This window comes from Grammomys surdaster, unplaced genomic scaffold, assembly GCF_004785775.1.
Source record: "Grammomys surdaster isolate TR1022 unplaced genomic scaffold, NIH_TR_1.0 514, whole genome shotgun sequence".
In the NCBI taxonomy this organism is placed as follows: domain Eukaryota; kingdom Metazoa; phylum Chordata; class Mammalia; order Rodentia; family Muridae; genus Grammomys; species Grammomys surdaster.
Window position 1 is genome coordinate 561,590 of NW_021604933.1, and position 23,898 is coordinate 585,487.

A 23,898-nucleotide genomic window follows, 5' to 3' on the forward strand; every position below is an offset into this window, starting at 1 on the left:
TGTGTGTGTGTGTGTGTGTGTGTGTGTGTGTGTGTGTATGTACATGGCTGCATCAGTCTCCTTTAATATTCATTGCAGTCAGGTATCACAGTGGTATTTAACAATGATCCTAATGTGGAGGAGGTTGAAGCAAGATATTCTCAGTTCAGGGCCAGTGTGACGTACACAGCAAAACCATGTATCAAATAAATAAAAATATAAATAAATAAATAAATAAATAAATAAATAAATAAATAAATAAATTGAATGAAGAAACAGAGGAAGGGAGGAAGGGAAGGAGGGAGGAAGGAAGGAAGGAAGGAAGGAAGGAAGGAAGGAAGGAAGGAAGGAAAGATTTTCACGTCTAGTCCTAGGGCTCTGACTAGAGATGGACAGGGAAGTCCCATGCCCTCTGTGTTGTCACAGGACCTTATGCTAGTGACAGTTCTCCTGACCACACTGCACTTGCTGAAGCTCACCTGTTCTACTACTTGATCCCTTCGTGAGGTTTTTGCTATTATCTTAATTTAATATTTATTCATTGTGAGTGTGTGTACGTGAGCATTCGTGTGCATGAGTGTGTGTATGCGTGCGCATGCGTGTGCTATGTGGGCACATGGTGTGGTGCAGATGTGGAATTCTGAGGACTGTGGCACTGGTTTTTTCCTTCTACCTTTACGTGGGCTCTGGGGACCCCACTCAGGTTAGGAGGCTTGTGCAGAAAACACCCTTATCCATTGATACATCTTGTTATCCTTCCCCTTGCTCCCTCTTTAAGACAAGCTTTTAGTCTAAGGCCCAGGCTGGCCTGGAACTCACCGAATTCCTCCTGCTTCAGCCTGTCAAGTGCTGGAATTACAGCCATGAGCCTCCAGCTCTCTCTGATGTTGACACAACCTTGGTGATGAGTTGCCTGGGTATTTATAGAGACTTGGGATTTGGAGTGGGAAGAAAACAGGATGCAGATAAAGTCCATAGAAAAGATACCACATGAGAGGAACACTGGAGCCTAAGTTCTTAGCCTTGGAACAGGAAGCCACAGACCTGTCTTCCCAGAAGACGTACATTCCTTTCTTCTTGGTCCAAAGGGACTCTTCTAAGTGCTTGCTTCTCCATCTCTTACCTCATCTCTCCCTGTACCCCATACCTCGAGCCTCAACTCTCTCAAAGTTTATCCCCTTCTCTCCCAGCTCACCTGAGAGAGAAAGGCTGGTTACCACCATCCTCCATGCAGGCCAGGTTAGCTCTGAGGAGCAGGAGCTTGCTAGCATTCTCTGGAGCCCCAGCCAACACCTACTAAAGTTTTGGTAGACTACCACTACAGAGATGACTCTTACACTCCAGCTTTTAGCTTAGTGGTCAATAGTGCAGGCAGGATGGATTTGGAGCTTGTATTCTGATTTAAGCTGAATTTATCCTTTATTATTTAAAAGACTGTAACAAGTCTGTTTTTTTTAATGTTTTCCATCAGCACGTTATTATTTATTGTTCTTAATACCTTGAGGCTACTTGAAGACAGACTTAAATCTCAAAGTTGGTAAGTAAACAAACGTTTCCTCATAACATCTTCAGGCAAGTACTCAAAGGTCTCATTTTCAACATAATGTTTGGGTCCCCTAATTGTCCTCTAGGACTGTGCCTAACCACATCTTATAATCACTTTTAAAAAAATACACTCTTGGACATAAAGTTGCTTAACAATCTATTTGTTCTTCTTAATCAGCATGTTCAGACAAAATAAAAAACAAAGGCAGAAACAAGTAGGATTAAATGCGGCTTTATTTGGACCTTAAATATATGAAATCAATTGGCCGTGTTGGGGATTCACATGGCTGCTGTTTGCAGATGGTTACTTACTGTTCTCGAGGGTATACACATGTCCAGAGGGGCAGTTAGTGGGTTCGGTAGAGGAGCACAGGTAGCCTGTATGGTCCCATGGGAATGTCTAAGGCTTCTGATTTCATTCCAGAATCTACTAGATACTATAATATTTGATGTTGAGGTTGGTACCAAATACCTTCTTTTAGAAAGTAAAAAGATTTATTTCACGTGTCTGAGTGTTTTTGCTTGCCTGTATGTAAGTACACTGTGTGCATACCTGGGGCCCATGGAGGCCAGAGAGTGTCAGATGCCCTGGAATGGGAATTATATCTGATTGTAAACCACCATGTAGGTGCTGAGAATACTCAGGTCTTGTGCAAGAGTGACAAGTGCTCTCAGCCACTGAGGCAACTCCCCAGTCGCTGGATTCCTTCATTTATCTGGATCATCTGAGACTCCAGAGACTTACTCCTCTCTCTTCCTGCCATAACCCAGAGGAAAGTTGGGAAATAGGGTCAATTGGTCAGGATAGGCAAATTATGACAACTGATACAAATGTACCACCGTTCTTCTCATAATCTGGTATGGCTTAGAATAATTCTAGTAATTCAGGGACACAGGCCTCTTCCAACCTGTGGCTCCATCTTGCCCATGCTTACTTCCATTCAGCCAGTTGGGCAGGAAGCCTTTAGAGAATAACCCCGTAGGGATCTGTATAGTGACCAGGCAAGGAAGCTGGCACACATTAGCATCTAGTCACAAACAGTGGTCAGTGGTCCTGCCCAAATTCCAGAGAGGTTAGGAAGGGTAGTCAAGAGCTGAATTCCTAACTCTGGTCAGTTAACTGTGGTCTGCCACAGAGGGTTTCTCAGGCAAGTATATAGTCTTGTCTTTCTATGTAGCCCTAAACAAATGTCCAAAATAAATATGCTACCCTTTTGGTTCATTCCACACTTAGACCATACACTCGTCTCTTGGTCATTTTAGGAGAAAAAAATATATTCCAACATCAGCATCTATCTCATGATTGCTGTGAATTAGTTCAGATGGGAACTTACTTGTCTTTACATAGGCCTCTCTACAGTTTCTCGATGCCTGAACTAAGACAGTGTAGAGACGTTGGCTGTGAAATGCTCTTGTACTTGCACCTTGCTGCCTCACCTGATGGTTCCCATGGAAACACTGGCTTGGGATCTGCATGAAGCCACATGGATTATCTAGCCAGACTAAGACCTATAAGAATATAAAGGTGTTGTGAACATTTAAAGAGTTACTCTCATACCCATGTTAGTCCAGTGGGGCTACCATAACAAAACACTGTAAGTTGAGTGAGTGACAGACATTGTGTCTTGACATTTTGGAGGCAGGAAACCCAGCAACTTTGGTGTCTGCTTTCTGGGTCAAGGATGGAACCTTCTCAGTGGGTCTACATGTGGCTCAAGAGGTGAGTGGGTCCCTCGGGAGGTTATTCTTAAAGGCTCTGGACCTGTGAGCTAACACCTCCCAAACTCCTATTTCTAAATATTATTTTAAGGAACAGAGTTTGATGTGTGAATTTGAGGGAGACATACAATTTCAGGTCATTCCAATGCTTCTCAAAAAAAAAAAATTTTAACAGTGTTTAGAAGGCTGTGTTAGGAAGACTGTGAGTTAATTTAAGGCTAGTCTGAACTCCAGAAGCCATACCCTGTCTCAAAAAATTAAAATTCTGCTTTTGTTTGTTTGTTTTTCTCTCAATCAACATCCTTTTTGTAGTTGTCACAGTTCCTTTATCGTCTTCAGCCTTTCTTTAGTTTAGAGGCATCCATTTATCCTCATGTACTCCCACTGAGGCTTTAGCATCCTCAAGGAAAGTCTGTTCATTTCTTATATAAAGAGGGTAATGATGTGGACCTGGCGAGCTGGTGCTGATGGGCCTTGGTGTGCACTATGAGCTGGATTTGTATCAGTTCAAAATGAGGCTACCGTCCATCATAGTAGAGAAAGCATGGCAGCATGTGTGTGAAGTCATGTTACATCCACAGTCAGGGAGGAGTACCAGTGCTCTGCCCACTGTTTCCTTTTTGTTCGTTTGAAGATTCCAGCCATGATATGCTATCACTCACGTTTAGGGAGTTTTAATACCCCCCACACACACACACAAAGAAAGTTTTCTGGAAGACATACCCAGAAATGTGTCTTCTAGGTAATCACAAATTCAATCAGCTTGATAATGAAGGTTAAACATAATCATTATATCCCATGCCACTGTGATACCTCCAAATATCAATTAAAGTCCTAATAGTCTACCCCAACCAAGAAATCTCATTTTCATCTCATAATGCAAAATGGATTTAGTCCGTCTCTAAAATTTTCCAGTCCAATCTAAGACTTAAGGCAATTCCCTCATGTGAGCTCTATAAAACAAAATCAAATGCCATGCCTCCACTACAAAATTGCACAGAGCAAATATTCCCATTCTTAAAGTAAAAGATAGGCACACAGCAAGAAAAGATTGGGCCAAAACAATATTGGAACTCAGCAGGCAAACATCAAACCTGAAACTCCATGTCTGGCAATTTAGACTTATTGACAAAATGGCCTTGGACACCCTCTCTGCTGTATAAAGCACATGTGATCTCTTTTTCAGCTAGCTCCACTCTGTGCCTGAAGCTTTCTAGGGTCTTGGCATCTCCAACATCTTAGGGTCTCCATGGCTACCTGGGCTTCACGTTCACCGGCATGAGATGGCCTTTACGACCTCCCTGCAAGGACTCTAATGCTACTGCACATTGCCCTCAGTGGCTTTCCGGAAGCCTGGTGCAAGCGTTCATGGCCCTGTAACTTTTATAACTTTTATACTTTGTGTGCTTATAAAGCCTAAACCACATGGAACCCCCTAAACCCTGAAACTCCCATTGCCAACTTGAGATAGTCTGGCTACCCTTTATCACGTGTGTCGTGACCTTTTTGTGCCTTGGTGGCTGATCCAGAGAAAACACCTCCCTTGTAGTTGTTTTCCAGCAGGGACTCCTTCACCGGTATTCTTAGTTCAGGCTCTATCCTTTAAAATTAATTTTCAATTTCACAAACTGGAACCTTCTCTTTGTGGAACGTTTCCCTCCGGACACTGTTTATATGGACACAGCGTAGAATGCAAGGCTTCTTTTCCATGGTCCTGACTTAGCGCTGCTTTTTTTCTGCACCTACCTACCTTACACTTGCACAAACACCTTTTCTTGCCCAGCTGTTCCTTTTTTTTTTTTTTTTGCATCATTTTACCTGTTCTCAGCATAGTTATAAACAGAGACGATGAGCCTTAGTAACTGCCACAGCTTAAATGCTATCTTGTCTTGAAATATCTTCTGATGAGCAAATTAGTCCACGACATATGAAGTCAGCCTAACAAGTTCTTAGGACATAGGCAGAATGAATCCAGATTTATTTTGTTTTGTTTTATTTTATTTTATTTTATTTTATTTTATTTTATTTTATTTTATTTTATTTTATTTGCCAGACTATAATGTGAAGCATTTCCAGCCCAGTTCCAAAGGATGTCCTTATTCCCTCCAAAACCTCATGAGCTGAGCATCTACTGTCTAAGTTTTCTTCAGCATTCTGGTCTTCTAAGTCCCAGCCAGAATGGGTCTTTAAGCTGTGCCTGTGCCAGTCTAGGGCTTCTCTAGCCCATAGCTCCAAACCCATCCACATTCCCCACATACAAATTCCAAAGGCCTACCAACTACAAGGTCAGGTTTACTACAGCAGCAACCCTACTTCTTAGCCTGGATCTCCCTTATTGTTATGTTTTCTGGTTGCCGTGCCAGGGTCTACTAACTAAAGAAACTTAAGGAAGGAAGAATTTATTCTGATGGACAGTTTAAAGGTGTGATTGATCCATCATGGCAGGGAAGGAATGTCAGGAAGAGCATGAAGTGGCTGGTCAGTTGCATCTGCAGTCAGGAGTGTTTGCAGTCTCCTTTTAAATTCTGCTGCTCCTTGACACCAGCTGAGGGGATGGTACTGCTCACATTTAGGGCAGGTCTCCCACTTTAGTTAAACCTCTCTGGAAAGAGCGTCACAGATGTGTACAAAAATTTATCACAAATGTACATAATGCCAGCACGTGGGAGGCAGACGCAGGAGGATTGCAAGTTTGAAGCCAACATAGACTACATAGTGAGTTCCAGATTAGCCTGGGCTACCTAGAAAGCCCACTTTAAGAAAGGATAGAAAAAAGGAAGGAAAAGAGGGAGAGAGGGATTCAGTTCATCTAGCTGAGCAGACTGCCCTGTACATCACACAGAACTGTATGACTAATGCCACAGTGGTTGAAAGGTCCACGGTGTAATAGGACTAGGAAAATGAGGGCCTCACCCTGTCCAAACAAGGAAATGTCACAAAGGAAGCAGCACGTGGACTGAGGTTTGAGAGGAATGAGGAATGTCGTCAGGAAGCAAGGCAGGAACAGAGATCCTGCTCGCCTCTCTCCACAGCGTGACAGGTAAAGGAAAGATGGGGAGGAGCCTAACCAATTTTTAAGTTCCCATGGGGAGGCGGGCAGGTCAGTTCTCACTTACAGAACATGAGCAGAAGGGTGTGCATCTTGTCCTTGCTAGGGCTGGAAACGGAATGTGCCTTTGCACCATTCTCCCCCCACCCCCGGCCCCCTAGTTGTCATGAACCAGGAATGAAGAACTCTGAAGCAAAGCTGTAACACAAGAATAACCTGGAGGGATCGTTGCACAATACAGAAATCATCTTCTATTTTGTTAATCTAATGATGTGTCACAGTTTGCTCGTTAGCAAGCTCTGCCTTTATTACAAGACAGTCAAGCAAAGAGTGGTACAGGTAAGCACTGGAAAGGTGTCTGACACATGATGCATGCTCAGGATTGCACCAAGGGCATGGTGAGGAAGCAGACTCAGTGTAGTGGTGCCAGAACGTGAAGTAGGTGATTGGTAGGAGTGAGGTACTGTGCTGGGTTAAATAGCCATGTCTCAATCACAAGTTCTGAATACCACCCTGGAGATTTATCTTCAATCAAGTGCAAGGGAAGCCACCAAGGAAGATAGAAAGGAGGGTAGTGTGGTTTTGAAATAGTAGAAAACACTCAAGAACCTGCCTTGATTTTCATCAAATGAAAGGTGCCGATCCAAAAATGAGCAATGACAGGATTTTAGAACCAGGAAGCCTCATAGTCTGGCTGAGTCTCATTGAACAAATCAGGCCCACAAGTACCTCTGCCAAGATCACCCAGCTAAATGCTGGCAGGGCTGGGGCCCAGAAGGAGAACTGCTTTGTCACCAGCCCCACACATTGTTCCTCCCCCTGTACCACAGTGCTTCAGAGCAGTGGAGACCAGCTGCTGAGCCTGCGTTTAGGTTCCCTAATGAAGACATTAGGGATTTGGAGGCAGAGTCTTTTCCATGGAAGGCCATCTTTTCTGTAATTCCTCATCTGGCTTGAACCACTATTTTGGAAAAGTGCCATTTTTCAACATCAGATTTCCCTGGGGGACAATTGGAGATGTGCTTAGTGGCCTGCGGGGTACCCTTGTACTTTCTGAGTTTTTCTTGGGAAGATGAGAAGAAAGTAGCAGTGGTTTGAGATCCTGTAAACAGTTCCTGGTCCCTTGGCAGCTGGGTATCTTCTGGCTCACCCAAAAGGACTGAGGTTCAGCTGGCCAGCTGACTGCCTTTAGGGGTCAGTCAAACATCTTCTTTGTTTGTCTGTTTAAAAGGTCATGGAGCTAAATTTTAGTATCATTTTTCTGCTTATTAACTCACTACCTCTGGTTTTTATGTATGGTTAGATGAATTCATTATTCATTTAAATTATTTTCAGTCTATCTGCAGTAGGACATACATTTGTTTTCCAAAAGCAAGCGGGCGTCAAGGGACAGCTGTTTCTGATGACAGCCTCGGATAAACACGGAGTGGTCTGATGCAAGCAGGACTAGTTAGCACTGAGCACAAACTGAGAGTAAAGGAGGTGAGGTAACTGCCCACTGGCTCACGAAGAGGAGCATGCTCTCTTACACCTAATCCTAGTATTCGGGAGGATCACAATGGGTTAGAGTCTAGCCTGAGCTACACAATGAGTTCCAGGTCAGCCTAGGCTACAGAGTAAGATTCTGATTCAAAGTGGGGAAAATGTTTCTGCGATGTCTGGGGAAATATATTTCTTAATGTTAGGTGCTTTCCTATCGGTAGTTTTAATACAATTGTGCCTCTTGTCCTTCAGTTGCGTCATCATCTTTGCCAATCTGGCATGCTGCTCAGTTGATAACTCAGTTGGTTATTAATGAAGGTTTAGCATGATTAGGTTTTAAGGAACATAGAGTTGCTGCCTCAGTTCCTGAGAAGTGCATCAGGGGCCGCAGACAAGCCAGCTCTTAAGCACTAAGAAGCGCTTGTCTATCATGTTAAGACAGATGTTCGCCACTCACGTACTATGAGACCTTAGACAAATGTCTTAATTTCTCTGAGCCTTTGTTTCCTTATTTGTGACAGGGAAAATGACACATGTGTTTTGCGGTTGAGATGGTTAATCTTGACTGGCAACCCAATTGGGTTGAGAGATGCCAGAGAATGAGTAAAGCTAGCCTCTGGTGGAAACTTTGGAGGCAGTTTACATTAGGAGGGTACTGACCAAATCTAAGGGTTGAATCCATTATGGGCTTCAATTTTGAATTGATTATTAGGTGGCAAAACCGTGAGAGGTGTCACCTTGATGGAAGAAGTGAGGTGCTGTGGGTGTCCCTTGGGAGGCCTGCTTGGTTCTAGCCTCCTCCGGTTCTTTCTCTCTGCTTCCTGACTGTTACAAGATGATGAAGCTTTCTTCTCCGCCTTCTTCTCCTATGATGCTTTGCTTCTTCCTGGCCCAGAAACAATGGAGTCAGTCAAGCACAGGCTGAGACCTCTGAAACTGTGAGCAGAACATGTCATTCTTCCCTTTTCTCAGGCACTGTGTGAGAATACGCTAGCACAAAAGTATTAAAGTCACCAACACGTATGAAGCTCCTTCTTGGCGGGACAGAGTAGGCTCCTGAGTCATTTCCTTTTTGAGAAACGGAGATCTCATTAATAGCACTTTATTTTTACATTTAGAATATTTTTCTTTTTAATATTTATTTTTATTTCATGTGCATTGATGCTTTGTCTTCATGTACATCTATGTGAGAGTGTTGCTTCCTGGAGTTACAAGACAATTGTGAGCTGCTGTGTGGGTGTTGGGATTTGAACCTCAGTCCTCTGGAAGAGCAGCCAGTGTTCTTAACTGCTGAACCATCTCTCCATCTCTAACAGCACTTCTTTACCTGAGCTCCAAACAAAGGGTGAACAGATGGAGTCCTAAACATCACTTTCATCTTAGTTCAGATTGTGGTAAGAATAGGCCAAAGGCCAGGTATCTGATAGGTATGTTCTTGTTTCTCGAAATGTTTCTCAAGATTGATTTGGACTAGAAGTCTAAATCAGGTTACTGGCATGATCAGGTTGGGGTAAAGGGTCCTCCAGGACCTTCCAGAACACTGACTGGTGTTTTCCCAATATATCTTTTCATGGGATGAAAAGAGCAAGGCTTTCTGCCTACTCATGAGGGTTCCTCTCTCACGGCTTAATCACTTCCGTGGACCCAGCCTCTAAGACCATCTGTGCTGGTTTGGATGAGAAATGTCTCCTTAGGCTCAAATACTTGAATCAAGTTGATGGTGCTGTTTGGAGAGGTTGTGGAGCCTTGAGGAGGAGGAGGAAGGTGGGCTCTGAGGGCTTAGAGCCTCACCCCACTTACTGTTTCCTTCCCATCCTTCCTGGATGTGGATGAAATGTGATCAGCCAGCTTTCTGCTCCTATGTCCATGCCACGCTTTCCCGCCATGCCTCCCTCTAGAGCTCTCTGGAACCAAATGCCAAAAGAAACTCTTCAAGTTGCTTTTGGTCATGACATTTTATCACAGCAACAGAAAACTAACCGGTATCGCTTGGCTGGGGGAAATGGGGATGGGTGGGGTAGCATATCAACGCTAAGGTTTGGGAAAGAGGTATTAGTCAGCTTATACCATTCTTGGTTATTGATAAAGATCAACTGTGAGATCTAATAGGAATGCCATGTCCCATGGCTAGGTACTCAGGCTCAATCACAAGTAACATTTGACCAAGACTGTGCAAACTGAGGTTGGAAGCTGGGTGAGGAAGCTGGCTTTGGAGGAAAAGAGCCAGATGAAAGCCTTTCTGTGAGGGGAAGGTAGACGGAGTTCAGCCAAGCATGACCTCTGTGTACATCACCCTTGAGCCAGTCTGGTGTAGGTACTCAGCTACAGAGGAGGAGCAAGGAGGAAGCCAGGAGGAGCCAGGAGAGTCATACTGCAGAGAAGAAAACTCTGGAAGCATTTCTCCCAATATTTCCCCCTTCCCCATTACTTCCTGCGTATTACTTTGTAGCCACTTTGCTCATGGAAGCCACAGGTGCCAGGGCAGCTTAAGGGTACAAAGGGTTGGGGGCAAGGTATGTGGGAGGGATGGAAAAGGTTAAGTTGGGTCATTGGTGAAGAATAGCATAGGCAACTTGAATCCAAGAAAGAATACAAGTTCAGAGGCAGAGCTTAGATGTCTGAGGGGAGGAGGAGCTCTCAGAGACTTATTTGAAAAAGGAGTTGTAATTCCTAGTCATGGAAGCGGGGAGTCTGGACCACATGTTTCTGATGGATTTGGATCTGACTTGTGAGCTCTGGAGCCTGCATCTCCTGGAGATGGCTCTCATTGTGACACTGGGTCACATGCACTCTGCTCCAACTCCCCATCCTTAAAACAGAAGCCTGATTCTGTTTATAAAGCTCACACATGCTCAATATGAAAAATTCAGAAATCCAGGATATATAAAGAAGAAAACATAAATAACCTATAATGGCATCACAAGGAAAAGCTAATGTTCACATAGATTTCTAGTCAGTCTTTCCCTTATGCATATGATTATATAGATAAGGTAGTTCTGTCTATATAGTTTAATTTTGCATGCTGATTTTTTCACTTAAATGATAATATAATCATTTTTTCCATGTTATTAAGAGTTCTCTGTAATTAAGCATCATTTAAAATGACATTTTCCCCCTGGCTTTAAGCACATCTGGATCAATCTCTACCAATTAATGAAAATCTCTAAAGAGACCTTCTTTTGAGTTGGTGAATAGAGTATTCCCAAAGGTGAGAGCTTTTCAGAGGCTTGTGCATGACAACCACAGTGAAGGACTTCTTCTCTCAAGGTTTTCTCAGATAACCAACTACTGAGACTAGGGAGGACCAGAGGATGACACCCACCGCCTTTTACGTGAAAAGGAAAGAAGTCTAAGCCCGTGCACGTTTGAAGCCCGGGTTGACCTCCAACCCTGGGGGAAGAATGATAACGCCTTTCCTGTCTACCACATCTGTGTGTGATACTCAAAAGAACCACCATGTTAGTCTGGAGGGCCATCATAACAAAATTCCATAGACTAAGTTGTTCAAATATCAGAAATTCTTCATGGTTCTCAAAGCTGCCAGTCCAATGTGTCAGCGAGTCTGGTTTCTGCTTGAGCTTTTTCCTTAGGCCACATAGCTGTCTTCTTGCTGAATTGCCACATGGTCTCTCCTAGTTTTTTGTTTGTTTGGGAGTGCTGGGAATCTAACCCATATCCCTGCACATGGAAGAAAGGTGCTCTACCATTGAGTTCAGCCCTGGGCCTGAATAGCCTCATGTTAAATAAGACCCCACCCTAAAAGGCCTCATTTTAACTTAACTATCTCTTAAAAGCCCTTATCTCCATTTTTTTTGAGGTACTGGGGGTTAGGACCTCAACGTGCATTGGCTTGGGGTTACATAATTCAGCCCTTAACCACCATCGATCCTTTAAACAGCCGTGATACATGCTGGTAAACACTCACCTCCCAGAAATTAGTGCTGTCAAGGCTGGCGTCACCGGTGCTGTCAGGAATCTGCACTTTCCCAGCATCCAACAGATCATCCGCTGCACAGGCTCCAATTTCCTGAAAGACAGATGCCTCCCTCAGTCCTCAGGGAAATTCATGGAATCACTCTGTGACTGTGGCCCAGGAGGACAAAGAAAAATCTGCAGAGGTCTAAGGAAGTCATCTAAACTACATTCTCTTGAGAGACAGACTTCTGAAAGTATGCCTTTATTTGTATTTTTATGTGTGTTTTTCTGTATCTAGATTCTAGTGTTCCTGTTACATGTGGTAATTCATTACACTGTACTTTCAGTTGCATCTCATAAGAACTTTTTTTCCTTCCTACCTGAAAGGGCATTTTAAAATTTAAAAGTGAAGCTCCTTCAGGCCTCTCCCAGACCAAGTTCTAAAATTAATGAAGACAACTACAGTAGGTTGTATCACCTTTCTCAAAATATTCCATGTTTCTTTCGTATTGGAAGATGGTGTCTGTTACTGTGCTGCTTTTAGCTGATGAAATGCAGGTTATGGAAGTGAGGTGCATCCATGTGAGGTAGCCTCATGCCATCTTTTCTTTCCCTTGACGTGTTTTAGATAGCAGCTGCCCCCTCAGCGCAGGCCACAGAGTGAAGACAAATGGGAGCAGCCTCACAGCGGACTTCTGATGGGCGAGAGGCTGAGTGACTTGTCAACTGCTGGTGTAAGCCACTGAGGTCCTCAGGGTCACTTGTTCCTGGAGCAGGACCATAATTTCCCTGATGGCTCTGCCACTGTAACATACCATCTCTTTCACAAAAAGTCAGTGGAAGGTAGCTGAGACACCCCCTGACTTTTAATGAGAGCGACTGCAGGAGAACAAGCCTCCGTGCGGATGCTGACTGGTAGGTAGACATCACTTGCCATCTGCATGACCTGCTTCCACACACCACGGCACTCCTCACTGCTTCACATGCCTGCCTCACTGACCTCATAACCCGGCTTTTCTAATCCAACAAGGAGGGTCAAACATCAAGTGGCTATTGTGTTTGTACTCAAGGGCATTCACTAAACTATTGAGAAAATGGATAGAAAGTTATTATGTTATTATCAACAGATAAAAGATCTGCCCATTCTCTCTTTTACTTAAGAGGAGGCATTGTCATTTGGTATTTTTCTCTCTCTCTTTTTCCTTCTTTCTTGTTTTCTTTATAACAGAGATAGCCCCAGTAATAATTACAGTTATTGGCCCAGGATGTAACTCAATGGTAGAGAATATTTTTAGGTACATTATACCATACATTCAATTTCCAGACCCCAAGTTTCTTAAAAGAAGGGAAAAGATGTAATAACTGTAGCTGTTATTTATCGACCTTCATTTAAAGAGGATCCAAAATCCTAGGACCCTTGAATGCAAAGCTTGGCCACCCCTGAAGAAGGGACTCAATCATTTATTTTCCAGTGAAAATAGCACTTTTCAGGCGATCATGATCGTCATGTGGGGCATCTTAATTACAGGTTAATGGTAGTTGTGGGGATCGTAACAAAAATCACTATTCATGTTTATTGAATGTCTATAATGAGCTGTGTTTTTGCACATATTGTTATTTATGGGCTAAGTGCAATTATTATTATGACATCTTGTCACTAACAAAAATGAAGATTTAGAGAGATTCGGGGAAGCTTGGTGATTAGCCATCTTCCATTCATGCAACATACAGTAAATATTATCGAATGCTTCCTGTATGTCAGGCAGTGTCACCGACATAAGTGGCAGCAACAACAACTCAGGTAATGGCCCTGTTCTCACAGAGCTTATATTCTAGTGAGAGAGGAAAACAAGGAACCGTAAACTAGGAGACAAGATGATTTCAGGAAGTGACTAATGCTCTAAGAAAAATAAAACAGGGTGACTGATAATTGTATAAGTTACTTTTCTGTTGTTGTGAGAAAAAAAACCCACCATGACCAAGGCAACTGACTAAAGAAAGAATTTCATTGAGCTTTATGTCAATGAAATTGACAGAGGGTGTCAGAGGGTGAGTTCATGACGGTTCAGCAAAGGCTTGCTGGTAGGTATAGCTAGATCACATCTTAATCTGTAAGCAGGAGGCAGGGAACACACTGGGAGTAAATAGAACTAGTTTTTTGAAACATCAAAGCCCGCCCCAGTGACATACTTCCTTCAACAAGGCCACACCTCCTAATCCTTCCCAAATAGCCACCAACTAAGAACCAAATGTTCACTGCCACAATAATGATAAACAGAAACAGGGACAATCACAGACAATGGATGAGGGATGAGAGAGACATAAATGAAGTCAACTGTGATGGTTTGAACGAAAATGTCCCTATAGGCTCAGATGTTTGAATACTTGGTCTCCTCGGTTGGTAGCACTGCTGGGGGTAGGTTTAGGAGATGTGGCCTTTCTGGAAGAAGTGTGTCACTGGGGCAGGGGTGGGGTGGGATGTTGAGATTTCAAAGCCACAAGCCATTCCCAGTTTGTACCCTCTGCTTTCTGTCTGTAGTTGGAGATAGGCCCTCTCAGCTGTTACTGCATCCATGTTTGATACCTGCTGTCACTACTCCATGTCACAGGATTCTCAGCTCTTTGGAACTCTAAGTCCAAGGAAACTGTCTTTTATAAGGTCCTTGTCATAGAGTTTTATCACAGCAATAGAAAAGTAGCTCACACAGTGAAGTACAGCTATTTAATGAGACGGCAAATGCCAGGGTCCTATGGGGAAGGACCTTGATATATCACAACAGCAACTGAGCTAGAATGCAAAGCTGGGCTGTCTGGGGTTTACTTCCTTTGTAGTTACTGAGGTGTGTAGTTTACATAGTGTAAAGGCTGCCTACTTAAATATAAGCTTGGTGTTTTAAAAGTATTGTCACAGATGGGTACATTCATGGCAACCCCTCAATCCATGAATATTTCCAGTACCCCTGAAGAAGGCTTGGTGTCATAGTTGTCATCCTTTGCCGCTGAACCCTACCCTCAGGGAACCACTAATCTACTTTCTGCCTCTCTGCATTTGCACATTATGAATATGCTACATGAATGGATCCTGACGTGCGATCGTTCCCTTAGCATGGTGTTCTCATGGTTTGCCCACATGAAGCACTAATCAGTATATGTCTTTACATGGTTATAACAGATTTTATTTATACACTCTTCAATTTGTAAACGTGGGTAGTTTTCACTCTTTGTCCATTATACATAACACTGTTATGAGCATTTATGTACAAGAATTTATTTGGATAAACTTTTTCATTTCTCTTGGTATATATGCTACTAGGAAAGAACTACCCAGTGGCTGTGTGGTTCGGTACTTTCCGTTCTACGTGCTTAGTAGCATTATATGACAATGATTGCCTTATATCGTCACTAACATTGGGTATCATCATGGACATTTTTGTGGGTGTGAAGATTGTATTGGGGTTTTGACTTGTACTTTCCTAATTACTAATGGTGCTGAGCAACGGTCTGCATGCATAAGGGCCACTTGTATCTATTTTTCTGATAAATGTTTATTAAGATTTCTCGTTGATAATTTAATTGTTTTTTATATGAGAGTTTTGATAGGTTTCATGTACTCTGGATATAAGGTCCTTGTCAGGTGTCTTAAAAGGTTTATCTTTCATTCTGTAATTTACCCTTTTCTTTTTACTCTCCTCCTCCTTCTCCTCCTCCTTCCCCTCCTCCTTTTCCTCCTCTTCCTCTTCTTCCTTTTCTTCGTTTTTCAATTTCAAAGCAACATTAAAATAATTTAATTATTCTACTACTATGTTAGTGAACTTATACACAGCAGTCTTATACACAGTATTATTGAAGTACTATATGTTAATACAAAGAGGAATTTTTGTGTTGTATTTTTTTTATTTACTTTATTTCTCCATCGCATCTTCCCCTCCCTCCTCTTCTCCCACTTCTTCCCTCTTACCCCTCCTCCCCCCCACCTACTCTCCAGTCAGTCCTCCCTTTCTCCTCAGAATAGGAGAGGTCTCTCATGGATATCAACCTGCTTTTTTATTTTCTTGATGGTATCCTTTGAAACACAAAAGTGTTCATTATTATTATTATTATTATTATTATTTGTATGTATATATGTGGGAGTACACCATGGTACACGCATGGAGACCAGAGAACAACTTTGGGAATCACTTTTCTTTGTTCACTGTGGGTTCTGAAGACTGGAGTGAGGTCAACTGAGCTGTCTCACTGGCCCATGAAACAGAAAAGATTTTATGCTTAAAATCCAATTGTTCTTAATGTTGACACTTTTGTTTCCGTGTTATAGCTTAGATTCCCTTGCATCTCTGTTTCCTCTAGGGAGATATTTATTTATCTAGGTGTGGATTAAGCATCCACATCCCACATCCTAGACACATGTTCTACCACTGAGATACATCTCTATTCCAGAAGAATTTTGAGTTTTTTGCCAGGCATTGTAGCATACACCATAATCTCAACAGTCAGAAGGCAGAGACAGAAGGATCGCCATAAGCTAGAGCCAATCTGTTCTGTATAACAGGTTCCAAATCAGCCAGGCTACACAGTAAGACACTGTGTTAAAAAAAAAATAGAAAGAAGAAAGAAATGTAGTTTTAATTATTACATTCAGGTCAGTGATTTATTTTGACTTAGTATTTTATTAATTTTTTAATTAGAGTACAAAATAATGGGTTTCATTGTGGCATCTCCATACATATATATTGCACTCCGCATCGTATTTTGAGGAAGGAGTATGGTGCTGAAGAGAGTCCACATTTACCCTTTTGCACGTATTCAGCTGGCCCAGCACCATTTGTTGAATAGAGTATTTTTAATTGGCCCTATGCCACAAGTCCTGTAATCCCAGCTAATTGGAAGGCTGAGGCTGGAGAACTGCAAGTTCAAGGCCAGCCCAGGCTACAGAATGAGTTCAAGGTCAGCACCCATAATTTAGTGAGGCCCCATGTCCAAATAAGATGTGAAAACTGAGGGACAAGGATGTAGCGTGGTGGTAGAGTGCTTACTCAGCACATGTGACATTCAAACCCCAGCACCAAAGCCAAACAACAAACCAAATAGTTCTCTCCTATTAAGTTGTTTTGGCACCTTGTCTGACATTGACCGTAATGTGTGGGTTCATTCCTATACCATCAATTCTTTGCTGGTCTCCACAGGAAGATCATTGTAGGCTCATGTTCCACCTCCGTTCTTTTTCAAGGTTGTGGTGTCTCTTCTGGGCTATGACTTAGATAAGGCGTTTATAACCAGCCAGTCAGTTTGTGCAAAAGAAAAGATGTTGAGATATTGATAGGAAGTACGTTGGATGTCATTGCTAGCTTATAAAAACACAATAGATTTTACACACTTATTTTGTGCCTTAACACGCCTCTGAACTCGGTGTGTCCTTAATTATGATTCGTTACTGCTTCCTCCCCAGGCACTGCGTTAGACACCATAGAAAAAACAAAGATGTTCTAAGATGCTTATGACATAGGTTAAACTTACTGGGTAAACAGGAGCCATGTTAGGAGCAAACAAGGAAGTTGGTAACTGCCAAATGAGTGTTACAGAAAGTTGGAACTCTGAAAAGACACTTCAAGGCTGGAGAAGTCTGGAGGGGGAAGGGGAATGGTTAAAGGCTCACTGTGCGCTTGCGCGCGCCTTCTTCCCTTTCTGCCTCCCCTTTCTCCTCTCGTTTCCTTGCTTTACTTTCACCTGCCCAATTCTTTGAAAACACTGGTAGAACATAACCAGAGATGGCTGCCGTTTCTCAAACCTGGCTAGTCATCCGAATTTCTTGGAAAGCCCTTTAAAATCTAGATCCCGGTCTCCCGTTGCAGAGCTGCTGTGTCATGCTCCCAGGTGCTGGGTCACAGAAGGACAACTAACTGCATTAGCATTTTGATCTGATTTTCTGCCGGAGTTGGGAATTTCTGGGCATAGTTTAATTATATCCACATGTGGCTCGGCATTGATCCTCGGCCCACTGTACCTCTGGTTCTTTTCAGGATGCTCTCACATCTAGAAGGTCACAAGGTCATCTGGATAAGACATCGTGAGTGAACCTGTATGGCTTCTACACTATTGGAAGCCATATCAGTTGCACACATTTCTAAGAGGGTTCATTAGTGCATCTGTTTATGGAGATGACCAGTATATAAAACAGATGCTTATTTTCCTAAGTAAGAAGTTTATGGACTGTATAAGAATCTTTGGCTATGCTGGCTGCGTTTCTCCAAGTCACTTGTAAGGTATATATCCATTATCCAGGATTTTTTTTTTTTTTTTTGGACAGAAATCTGCCTGCCTCTGTCTCCCAAGTGCTATGATGAAAGGTGTGTGCCCCAACTCCTGTCCTTTTAATATGTTTAAAGATTGATGTATACTTACGTATATAGGTGCTCTGTCTGAATGTGCCTGAATGCCAAAGAGGACATCAGATCCCATTATAGATGGTTGTGAGCTACCAACTATATGGTTGCTGGAGTTGAATCCAGGTCTTCTGGAAGAGCAGCCAGTGCTTTTAACTGCTGAGCCATCTCTCCAGCTCTTAATGTTTTTAAACAAACTAAGTATCTGGTTTCCAAAGTCTTTTGCATCTCAGCTTTCCCAGAAGTAACTAACCTTTTAAAGATACTTTTAACTACACAGAATATTAGTTTGCAGTGTTAAGCATGTATAGAAGCAGTATACATATTTTTCTACAGCATTTTTCTCACCATGATGCCTTTGAGATTTATGCATGTGACACTAATAGAATTAATCTGTTCTTTATAACATGGTAATATGATACTATGGAGTGCTGAAATAATACTATCCTGCTGCTGTATGACCATTCTCCACTCTAATCTCCCATAAGTAGAAATTCATTATGTCAATAGTTTTGCTGGTGGTGGCTTTTTGGTTTTGTTTTCATTTTTATTTTTTTAAGATTTCAGTTCTTCATGCCCCCCACATCCTTGAGGATGTCTGCTGAGACACATGTGGGAGTCTGTCTGGGGTATAAATTAGGATGGAAATTGCCCGAAATGGATATGCACCTTTGATTTTTACCAAGTTGCTTTCAAGGCATTCTTTTCTCTCTCATCAATGATTTGTGAGAATGTCTCTTGCTCCACACAGGGAACCACTACCATCAGGTCTGTAAAACTAACCCCAGGCTGGACCACTACCACCAGGTCTGTAAAGCTAACTCCAGGCTGGAGAGATTGCTCAGTGGACAAAGGAACTTGTCAGCAAGCCTGATAACCTGAGTCCCAGTCCCAGCCCCACACAGTGAGGGAGAGGACTTCCTCACATCGTCCTCTGAGCCCCACACTTGTGCTAAGACTCACATCCGCTAAATAAATACATGTAAACTATTTTAAATTATTAGGAAATAAATATCTACCTGGGGCTTTCATAGATTCTAATAGGGTAGCTTAAGACGATGAATGGGAACAGGCTTCAGATGTTTGGCGAGTTGAGATTCTCTTTGCCCCACATATGTGTATGTACAACAGCCTAACACACTGACACATGTTAGTTAACTATGTCTCTGGGACTACATGCCTGACAGCATCAGCTTAAGGGAGGAGAGATGTACACTGGTTCATGGTTTCAGGCAATATGGTCCATTACAGAGGGGAGGCCATGGCATTGCTGTTGGTTGGGCTTTGGCAGATTATTCACATTCTGGCTGGCCAGGAAGCAGAGAGCTTAATAGGAAATGGGGCTAGGTTTTAACCTTCAAAACTCCACCCTCAATGACTCATCTCTGCCAGTTACATCTCCTGCCACACAGTTTGACAATCTTCCAAAACAACGCTACCCGGCTGGCACCAAATGTTCGCACATGAACCATGAGAGAGTTCACACTGAACTGCCAAGAGAAACGTCTCTGTCTTTGGTTAAGACACATCTATGTTGGCTGTGCTTGAATCATTAAGAAAGGTTTGCTCGACAACCCTTGCAGATACATATTTTTGTTTGGTTGGCTATTTGTTTGTTTTGTTGTTGTTGTTGTTTTGAGACAAGGTGGTATAGAAATTGCAATCCTCCTGCCTCAGCTGTTCAAGAGCTAGAATAACGGTGGTGCAACACCACGCCCAGCACTGCAGACTCATTTAATAAGACAGCAAGATGTGATTTACCAGTCCACAAACTACCTTTGCTAGGTACGCCTACAGGAGTTGGTTGGTCTCATTCTGGAACCTCTAGATACGCGCCAATGCTTAGGGCAGGGTGCACGGCAGAGCCGCCTGGCAGCCTGCTGGGCGGTGTCACTGTGGGCTTTTTCAAAGCCCGGAGGAATCTGAGAAGCAAATGAGAGGAACGATGCATGAAAACAAAAGGCAGTGGAAAGAGTGACCAGCCAGCAGGCTCCAGCAGGCTAGAACGCTCTGTCCTTGTTACTGCTGCTTCATGAAAATGCCGCGGGCCTTCTGGCAGGGTCCACAAGGTAGAGGCTCCCTGGGAAAACAAAGACAAGGGATGCGGACCTGGAGGTTGGGGTTCTAGCTTCCCACTTCCCTATGGATGCTCCGCAGTGAGGTCGGAGACCCCTGTGCCCCTCTGTAGGTGTCTGCTGACCTTTCCTCTGTCCTGGCTGCTTTCCCTGAGAGGTTTTTCCCTCCCACTCACAAAACAGCAAGCTCTGGTCTCAGAGGCCTAGCAGGGCTGGTCTGGGAGACAGGCTGGGTGGTGCCTGCTCTCAGTAGAGGGATCTAAAGGTCAGCAGATGGGAGGCAGCAGGGCCCTCAATCCTGGTCAAGGCGTTTGTCACAGAGCAGTGACTCTGGTTGGGATGTCTTCATTCCCTCCTGCTTTCTTCTGAGCTCAGGACTGGCTGGTGCCGTACTAAGGCAGTCTCTCTTCAATTTTCAAGAAACCAGAAAAGGGAAGAGCTTGAGTTTCCACTCCTTGGAATTCTGGATTCACCAGAAGTCAACCTCCACCTTCCCTCCCCAGAGTCTCCTTTCTTTGACCTATAAAATACCGGAGTGCCAAGAAGGGACTTAGCCCACATTCTCTTTTTGTCTTTAAAAAATGGCTGTGAGGACAAGGGGTAAAAATAGACCTTTGCGGATACAATAGGACCGAGCAGGGTGTGGTTTGCCTGGCAGCTGCACAAGCCGTTGTTTCTTTTGGTCTTGGAATGTTCCAGACTTTGCCTCTGCCTGATGAAATCCTAAAACACTAGCTTGAAAGTGGCTGTTTGGGAGTGAGACTCCCGTCTCTAGAGGCAGCCATTCCCTTCTTTCTGATCTCCTAGCATTTCACTCTTATAAAAGGCATACATGGGAGCTGGGGAGAGGGGGTACCTCAGTAAGACCCTCTATCTATCTATCTATCTATCTATCTATCTATCTATCTATCTATCTATCTGTCTATCGCTTACTCTCAATCTCTCTCTCTTTCTCTCTCTCTTTCTCTCTCTCTCACACACACACATACACACACACACACACACACGCACGGTGGAAAGGAAGCCACCTGACATCCTTCTGCATACATATGTGCACAAAGGTACACACATATGCACACAAGCATTCATCATATTTTGTTGTAATTGCTTATTTGGGATTGTGCCTTATTGCATTTCCTCAGCATCTATAGACTGTATTTTAACATCATAGTTCTTTAATAGGTGTTTATTATATGAATCAAAGTTTCTTGGCACTTGTATTTCAGTCTCAAGTTTTTATTTTATCTGTTTGACTGCGTACTGGTTTTTTTCAGTGCCAGGGAAAGGTAAAATACCCAGGGATTCAAACACACTAGACAAGTAGTCTACCATTGCACCTCACCACCCCCACCCTCATCCTCCATCCCTCAGCCTGCTTCTGTTGCTCAGTTAGCCCTGGCCTCTTCTTAGGGTGAACTGCTGGCAGTTTCAGTTCAGTGTAGAATACAGGGTTTGCTAAAATGAAATGTAATTTTTTTTTCCCTAAGGAATTGTTCTAGTAGGAATGTGTTTCAGATATATCACTTCTGTTACAAGTACAGGAATTGTTTTCAGGAAACCTTACCACCATTACCTCCGAGAGGCAAGTTAGTGGTTATTTTCCATTTATGGATGGACAAATGGAAGCATTCTTTTTCATTTACCAATTACTCTGCTTAAAGAAGTATTCGAGGAGTGTTATGGGTTCCCAAGGTGTGAGGGACCAGATCTTGCCCTGAGGACAGTTATACTCTTATCTGAATGAAGAGACATTTGCACACGAAAGCAGCTGTGTTTTGGAGCCCATGATGTGAGGTGTGCAAAGGGTCCCAACAGAACTTCCAAATGGAATAGAAAAGGTCAAAGAGTGTCCAGCCAACAGGACATCATTGTACCGTTTGAGATGAATAGATTCTGTGCTATTTATTGTCCATTGGGCCTTTGTTGGTTTCTTGTGACTGCTGTAACGAATTAGCACAAACTGGTTGGCTTAAAACAACAGAATTTTATTTTCTTAAAGTTCTAGAGGCCACCAGTCTGAAATGAAGGTTTGGGTAGGGTCAGAGTCTCTTGCGGCTTGGAGAGTGGGGGATAGCTGGTCTCCTGTTTCTTCCAGTTAGTGATAGCCTCAGGCTTTCTTTGGCTCCTGGCCACTCCAGTCCAATCTGTTTCTGTGGTCACATGGACTCCTCCAATGTTGTAATGCTACTCCCTGTAGGAATGTGTGTGACTGAACTAAAGACCCACCCAGAATGTGGGCTAAGCCTCCCCTCTCATGACCCTCAACAGAAATCACAATTTTTGCCATGGAATGCAGTAAGTACCCTTGGGTTCTGGAAATTAGGCTGTGGACATTTACTGGGTGACAGGGAAGACCATACACTTCTCTGCCCTGGGCTACCCCCATGCAATGTCACCTGGCTTACTTTGTCCTCTGGCTAACCCTTGGGCTCTCAAACAGGAGACATTAGCAAGTATCTGAGAGGAGGAGGAAGATACTCCTCTCTGTCTTCAGCAGGGTATTCTCTATGCTCACAGTGATAGCCATGCTCCTCCATAGTTCCTGCTCTTCCTGGGCTTCCATTCCCCTTTCTCTTCATCCCTGGCTTCTACTGTGAGCGCCTAGCACCCTAACTACCCATAATTCTGCTTATGTCCTGTAGCTACGTCCTAACCACCTGATTTTCAAAGCCTCAGTTGATTATGTCTTCAGGTTCCTGCCACGATCTGGGATGATAAAGATCTCAAGAGGCAGCGTCTTCATTTCTAGAACAGAGCTAAACTCAGGGAACCACAAGCTAAGCTGAAGCAATGACCAGTGGGCACTGGATCTGGCAAACAACTCAGCTGTCCCTTTGGGGTCTCTCATAGTGAAGTGCTGTTTCTATATCCTGCTGGTGTCTTGCTGTCATGACTCTTGCCTCTGTTGGTCTTGCTCCATAGTGCTTTTTATGTTATTTTATATTTTATTGTTCTACCCAATGCTGTCTGCTGTCACCCTGGTGTCTGCTGCCATTGACTGTGGCTGCCATCTTCCGTGTACCATTTAGTTTAGTGGTGGCTCTGTCTAGTTTTATTTTATACCCTGTTCCTCAAAGGGGCCCAGCTCAGTCAATAGTTATTATCATCAGAGAGTAGATTTAGAGGAATGAATTCTTTTTAGCACCAAGGTCTCATTCGATAGTTTTGTTTTCTTTTCAAATAAACTTCACATTTTAAGGGAAATTCACAAATATTGATAGGTGTATTGATAATGACAGCATGTTTTTTTAATATTTATTTTTACCTTTGTGTGAGTGTGTGTACGTATATACATATAATATCATATACATATATATACACATATATATATATGATATTATTATCAGCTTTTATCTCTTGGAACACACTCAAACAAATCCAAGAAGCAGTGGTCCTACGAAGAGAAATTGAACTTGAATATTTTATTTAGTTTATGTTTTCTAGAAAAACAGAACTCAAGCTGAGACATTAAGCCAATGTTTTATTTAGGAGATGCAATCCTGGGGCAGCAGCCAGTGTGAGAGGAAAGGGGAAGCAGAAGAAGACAAGGCATTCTGCCAGAGGGTGCTTGAGTAATCCATGGAAAGACAGTATGCCTGCACAAGTGGCTCTGCAGAATAGTGCCGTGCGACAGGATGAAGCCATGCCTCAGATAAGGTCTTGGGAGGAGAAAAGACAAAGAATCCATCTTCTTGGGGCCTTCCCCTTCCTGATTCCCAGTGATAGATGTTCATCCCATTGAGAATCACTTTTC

General features: G+C 43.1%; 2 long non-coding RNA genes across 3 annotated transcripts in view; one reads left to right on the forward strand and one right to left on the reverse strand.

Annotated features, from left to right (window-relative positions):
• LOC114633079 overlaps positions 1 to 23,898 on the forward strand; it is a 67,288-nt gene that overhangs the window by 32,907 nt on the left and 10,483 nt on the right. The gene's annotated exons all lie outside the window — the stretch shown is intronic.
• The window catches only part of LOC114633080, a 35,630-nt gene continuing 23,505 nt past the window's right edge, over positions 11,774 to 23,898 (reverse strand). The window contains exon 3 of the long non-coding RNA XR_003713172.1: positions 11,774 to 11,801. This is a non-coding gene — a long non-coding RNA (uncharacterized LOC114633080). The remainder of the gene's footprint in view (positions 11,802 to 23,898) is intronic.